Here is a 7,462-nt window from a genome sequence, read left to right on the forward strand (position 1 = left end):
GACCATCAATTTGAAAACCAGGAAATTAATTAAGAAGACCTTGAAGGAAACAGTAAAGACTACGGTAGGAAGCTCACCGAGGTTGGCGATACTGCTAGCAGAGAACAGAGATTAACTTCGGTTTTGTTTTCTTGTCCTAACACAAGTCAGTAAGAGGAAGATTACAGACATGTGGTGTCCTTAAATGGCGGCGGTGGTGCCGTCTCATAGCAACTCTGTACAGGGTTTCTGAGGCTGGAAATCTTCACATTTACAAATCTTGTTGAGCAGTGTTTTTCAATTGTTGCTAAATGCCTTGGAGTCAGTTCTGACTCATAGCAACCCTGTACAGGGTTTCCAAGGAACAACTAGTGGATTTGAACTACTGACCTTCAGATTAGCAATCCAGTGCTTATCCTGCAGTGACATACCAGAGCGTTGGAAAATTCATTTGCATTGGAACAAGCAAATATCATAGCCTCAGTCATAAAAATAAGCAAGAGTAAAAGCTGATGAAATGGATAGAAAACTTCTCACTTCTCTCTCTCTCTCTGGTATGGTGCTGCGGGTTAACGCGCTGGCCTGCAAGGTCAGTTTGAACTAAAAGGTCAGCAGTTCAAGCTCACCAGATGCTCCTCAGAAACCCTAGACAGGGTCGCTATGGGTCAGAACCAACTCGACGGCACTTAACAACAACAACACCACGTTTTTAATTATCTTTTGCTTTCTTCATGTATGATGTTTTTGATAACATCCAATAAGTTATCTGTTCTGTGATCATCAGTGCCAAATGCATCAAGTAACATTGTCACTGTTAAGTGCCATTGAATCGGTTCTGACTCATAGCAACTCCCAGCGTTTCCTAGGAGCAGCTGGTGGGTTTGAACTGCCTATTTTCCAGTTAGCAGTCCAGTGATTATCCTACAGTGCCACACCAGGACCCTGAGAACTGTACTAGAAGTAATTCAACCACAAGGTTGGTGGTTCAAACCCACCAATCACTCCTTGAAAACCCTACACAGGATCACTACGAGACAGAACTGACTCAATGACACTTAACAACAACAAGTGTGTTATAAAGGAGACATTATATCAATGAAGAAAGGATGTGGTTAATAGGTGACAATTGGGGGAAAAGGCTACTCCAAAGAACAATCCAGCAATAACTGTTGTTGTTGTTGTTGTTGTTAGGTACCATCAAGTTGGTTCTGACTCATAGCAACCCTGTATAGGGTTTCCAAGGAGTGACTGCTGGGTTTGAACTGCCAACCTTGTGGCTCGTAGTCCAATGCTGATCCTACAGCACCTGCACTAATTAGTCAACAAACAAGCATTCTTTGAGCCAGAAATTCTACTTGTAGGCATATCTGACCAAACTCAGTGTCACCGAGTTGATTCCGAATCACAATGACCCTATATATAGTATTTCCAAGACTGTAAATCCTTACAGGAGCAAAAAGCCTCCTTTTTCTCTTGCAGAGTGGCTGGTGGGTTTGAACTGCCAGCCTTGCAGTTAGCCATGCAGAGCTTATCCTATAGCATCACAGTACGACTCCATACCTGAAATAATTGGCTACGTGTTTCCCTAAGAGGACTGGAATAGAAGGGTTATGTTCCTTGCAGCCTGTGTATTCTGACTGGGTGGTAGAGGTTATCTGGATGCCCAAAGCTAGGAGAGCAGACAGACCAATTGTGCTATGTGCACATCACTGAATATTAGAAAGCAATCAGAAGAAATATATTAACATACAGTAGCATGAAGACATCTGTGAAGTAGTATTCTTACAGGAAAAATATAAGGAACCAAAAAAGATACATAATCCAATGCAATTTCTGTTCTGGTGTGGTGCTGTGGGATAAAGCACTAGACCACAAGGTCAGTTTGAACCATAAGGTCAGTGATTGAAACTCACCAGCCATTCCTTGAAAACCTACACAGGGTCGCTATGAGTCAGAACCTACTCGATGGCACTTAACAACAACAATTTATGCAAATTGATTTTAGCCATCAAGCCAACAATACTATTTTGCAAGAACACGTATCAACCAAAAGATACATTCCTTGAGGGACTGAGTGGCTAGACCTACAGGCTCAGAACCACCAGAGAGCTGCAGGTGACACTAAGGTCAACTGGCAGAACACAGCCCACAAAGTCAATGTTGTACGTCCACTTTGGTGAGTAGCAACTGGGATCATAAAAGCTTGCAAGCAGTCATCTATGGTGCAACTACTGGTCTCTCTCCATCCGAAGCAGAGTGAGGAAAGTAATCATCGCCTGGCAACAACTGGTCCAGAGGACTAACAGCCTACACAAACGTCAGCCTCCACGACTCTGAGACAGAACCAGATGGTGCCCGCTACCACTGCTGACAGCTCTGAAAGGGATCACAGTTACAGGGCCTGAACAGACTGAGAGGAAATGTGCACCAAACTCAAAGTCACGTAAAGGACCCAGAGACTCACAGAATCCCCGAGGTGGTGGCTCTTGGGCACCCCTCAAGCTTGGAACTGAACTTTCCCGCCATGGCTCTGCTTTCTGAGTAACACCAGGGAGACACACGCATCATAAACCATCAACCCTACAAGACCAAAAGGGTAGGAAGAGATCTGGAAGAAGGAAGAGCGGAAATGGTCAATGCAGGAAGGAGGTGGGAAGAGTGCTGTTGCATTGCAGGCTGTAATCATTGTCACAAGGAGCTCTGGTAGCATAGTGGTTACAAATTGGGCTGCGAACCACAAGGTCAGCAGTTCGAAACTACCAGCTGTTCCACAGGTGAGAGGTGAGGCTTTCTGCTCCCGTACAGATTTACAGCCTCAGAAACCCTGTGCAGGGTCACTGTGAGTCAGAACTGACTCCACCTCCATGGCACATAACAACAACAATAATTGCTGTCACAAAACAAATTTGCAGGAATCATTGAATGAAAACCCAATTTTCTCGGAAAACGTTCACTCAAATCACAGTAAGATGTGTCTTTAAAATTCTGTGATATTTGTTGCTTCCACATTTGGGTGCCTACTCAGATTGGAATTCTTCTGAGTATGCCATGCTCTGCTGGTCCCAAGAACTCTGCTGGACATAGCCTTACCTGGCCATGTAGAGTGGTATGGGGGCCAAGCACCGCACAAAGGTTAAGGCATGAGTACAGACCTGAGCAGGTACTACTTCTCCTTACATCACTCCCCGCTCACGCTCAATTCCCTGTACATTCCCTCCAGTCATAAGACGAGATGGGAGGGATAATGAGACATGTCTGAGAGTCCAACAGTCCCCAAAGCACCCTGCTAATTTTTAACCTTGCCTAGTTGCTGTGAGCCCAGCAACAGACAACGTGCCGACAGGTAAACAAAATCATAGTCCATGAAATACAAGTGCCTGTGTGGTGATTCCTCCACTTCATAGGGATACAGAGTACTGGGAGGAGGGAAGAAGTGAAAAGAGAAAGAGAAGAGAAGAGGAAAGGACAGGAACCGCTGAAACCCTGGTGTGCTATTTGTGTGAGTAGGAGGCATCTCGGCTGTGTTCAAAGTTTGTGGAGAAAATCCTATGGCAGTAAATTGAGCATTTGTAACTTGCTGGGTAAAAACAAAAATAATAGCAAATTTTCATTGATTGTTTTGTTAATCATTCTGCTTAATTATTGAATCTTCGGCTCAAAAACTAGGGTCACCATATTTTCAATAAGAGATTAATATTTTCATGAGTAAGAGTACAGTGGTAATATTAGCACCAATGTTTATTGGTTTGGGTGCATTTTATTTTCCATCTCTTTATCCATAAGAGCACAAAAGACCTACATAGACTGGGTCACAAGTGTCAAGACAACACATATGGTTTCTATTTACATTCAATATTTTATTCTCATTTGCCAAAGCTCTATATGGTTTGAGACCCAGTTAGGGTTTCATCTGTGTATTGTCTATGTGCTTGAAGCAATTACTATCAACCAGAGAGTTCTTGCTAATGATCCCCAAGTTTGAATTTTGGGGACCCAAAGGAAAAGTTAATTGCATAGAGGACTTTGGTTTTTGGCACCTGTCTCCTGCCTTATATGGCCTTGTTTGATCGTCACCAAAATATGTACACACTTTGGCAGGTATCACAGTTCTAATGCTAGCAACGTTACCTGGGTGGAGCCGCTATTTGTAGCAGTCATTCAGCAGGTACGAATTTCACTACCTCGCCCAAGCTTTAACAACCTTTGAGGGCTCATTAAGCAGAGGCTGTCATTTTATTTGTCTCTCTAGAACGAGCTCATCAACATACAAGTTTTACAATCCCATCCTCAAGTGAGTCATTCGTTCACTTTACGCAAACATTCCAGATAGTTGGGAGTCAACTTGGGATTTTGTTTCACATTTCTCTAAACTGTTCAATTGACTTCACTGTCCTAACTCTGAGTTCCCATGCGAAAGCTGCAGGTGCTCAGAGCATCACCAAAGTGGCTGGATACCTCAGCTTACTTCTGTGGAAGCAGAGAGCGCCCAGTCTCCCAGCCTCAGCACTGGTCTACCTACCAGAGGAGAGCCTTTAAGCAGGGCACAGATGCCTGAAAGCAGCCTCCTCCCAGATTCCATCCCTCCAGAACATAGAACTCTACTGAAACGGATAAAGGCTTCCTGGTGTCACAGTGATCAAGCACTCAGCTGCTAACCTAAAGGTCTGTGGTTCAAACTCACCACCACCAACATAGGGTTACTATGAGTTGGAATCCACTCCAGGTTAAACACTGCAATGGAAAGAGCCTGGCTCAGCAGCCAAACACAAATGGAACAGAGTCCTCACTCTACACGTTATCTAGGAACTCTTAGGAGGTAGTTTTACTCCTTGGAAACTGACTCAACACTTAACAACAACAACCTAGGGTTACTATGAGTATGAATCGACTCCAGGGACAGTCCCTGGGCTCAGTAGATAGACACAAATGGAATGGAGTCCTTACTTTACACTTGATCCTCTAAACTTGAGTCTCGCATTTTACCTCTCTGACCATCCACTTCCATATCTGTATATTACGGATAAAACTCTCTACCTCATAGGATTCTATGTGACAACATTTGCTCCTATGCTGCTCAAAGTTCTTCTGTACCTACCAAGATCTAACTTCAGATCCTTTGGACATCGAAGGGCATTTAAGACTTGGTCCCTGTCTTTCTATTCCTTCCATTCCTCATCTCCTAGACATCAATTCTGACAACAATCCTGTGACATGAATAGAAGAAGAGAAAGACTCAAAAGAGATGAAATCATTAGAAAAGTTACACAACTGCTAAGTGGCAGGTTTAGTTAAAATGCGTATATTTAGAATTCCAAAGCAAAGCTTACAGAAGATAAATTTAGCACCAATTTCATTTTTAAAGCACTTAAGTATATTTCATTTCATTCTCAAGACTTTATGAAAAGTTCAACTGAGCAGAAGTACTAAATGAAAATAAGAATAACATAGGTAATCTGGATAGTTTTTCAAATTATTGGAAACTTTCCAATTTCCCAAGGTTATTTAGAATCAAATTGACAGCAAATCACAATACCAGTAATACTTCCAACCCCACCCCCAGTCCTCTTTTGAGAAGATACCCTTCCTTTCTCCCTTTACCAACCTCCTAGGAATCTATCCTTAGCACACATGGACTTAAAAACAAACTGCAAAGATATTGTTAGAGTCCTGGTGTGGCACTGTAGGATAATGCACTGGACCGCAAGGTCAGTTTGAACTGCAAGATAGGTGGTTCAAGTCCACCATCAGAAACCCTACCCAGGGTCACTATAACTCGGAATTGACTCACCGGGTCTTAGTAACAACAAGATATTGTTGACCCATCCGCCACTCTACCTGTTAGCACATAGGACTGAAAATAATACAGAAATAAATTAAGTTGAAAACTTAAATGCAATTTTTATAAATCTCTTCAAAAATACTTATGGGTTCCAAAAATACCACCCATCAAAGCATTCCATTCCAATCAACAGCAAACGGTTGAAGAGGAGGGGAAAACCAAAGACCTCTTCACTGACTTCATGCAAGACTGGAGCCAAAGAGAAATAGGGTACAAGTCATTTATTATTATTAATAGCTAAAAGTTATTAACTGGCTCCCTGTTGCAAAGCACTACACTAAGCATTAATATATTATTTTATTCTCCACAACATTATGAGTGAGGTAGCTACCTTATGATCCTCAATCTACACATGAAAAAATTGTCAATTTCACCTGCCTGTGCTCCTACAATTACTAAGAGACGTCACAGGATTCAAATGCAAGTAGTCTGACTTTTGTCTAGAAACTACCAACCCACAGCCTGACTGGTTATCACCATAGTGGTGGTCCCAAAAAACTGCTTTCTCAAGTTTTTCTTTAATTTTTTTCATTCATTGCCTCAAGTAGTTGAGGACTCATGGGAAGAGAGGGACTGAGTACTGGCGGCCAGGAGGCAGACTTGCAGAATGTGTCTTTTGGTGATGTAAACTATTATATATGCCTAAGCGTTTAAAAAAAGGGAGAGAAAGCTAAAGTGAATAGTGAGGAATACTGTTAACTGGTGGTACATGGAGGGGATTATAATCATTGTAATGAAATAAGGTGTATGATTTGTTGAATGTAAAACTGATGATCTGCCCTGTAAATTTTTACAATTCACAATAAAAAACTTTATAAAAAGAAGTAGCATAGTATAGTATAGTGTGGTACGGGACAGCATTGTGTATTACAATAAACCAGGGACCAGGCAGAAAGCTGGTATATAAGTGAAAAACAAAGCAGAAAAACAAGATGCTCCATGTACCTCAGAGTCTAGGGAAGGAAACTGAAAATAAACAACAAGTAACTAGAAGAATCACCTGGGGAGCTTGTTAAAAATGAAATTCTGATTCCGTATACCTAGGGTTGGAGTCCTAGTAGGGCCCTGTAGGATAAGCACTGGGCTGCTAACCACCACAAGGTTGGTGGTTCAAACCCACCAGCCATTCCTCAGACCACAGGGACCTTGTGTAGGATTTCCAAAAGTGTGGCTGGTACAGATGGCAAATCTGCTGTACAAGACCTCTCTAAAGTGTTCAAGAATAAAGATGTCAGCTTGAGGACTAAGGTAACCTGACCCAAGCCATGGTATTTTCAATAACTTCATGTGCATGTGAAAGCTAGACAGTGAATAAGGAGATGGTAGAAGAATTGATGCTTTTGAGTTATGGTGTTGGAGGAGAATACTGAAAGTGCCATTGACTGCCAAACAAACAAATCTGTGTTGGAAGAAGTGCAGCTGGATGCTCCTTAGAAGCCAGAACTGGGAGACTTTGTCTCGCATACTTTGGGTATAGTATCAGGAGGGGCCAGTCCCTGGAGAAGGACATCATGCTTGGTAAAGTGGAGGGTCCATGGAAAAGAGGAAGACCCCCAACAAGATGGATTAGAACCATAGCAGCAGCAATGGGCTCAAGCTTAGCAGTGATTGTGAGGTTGTACGTAAAGGCATAATGAGTCGGCA

The sequence above is a fragment of the Chrysochloris asiatica genome, unplaced genomic scaffold, assembly GCF_000296735.1.
Source record: "Chrysochloris asiatica unplaced genomic scaffold, ChrAsi1.0 scaffold00220, whole genome shotgun sequence".
NCBI lineage: Eukaryota > Metazoa > Chordata > Mammalia > Afrosoricida > Chrysochloridae > Chrysochloris > Chrysochloris asiatica.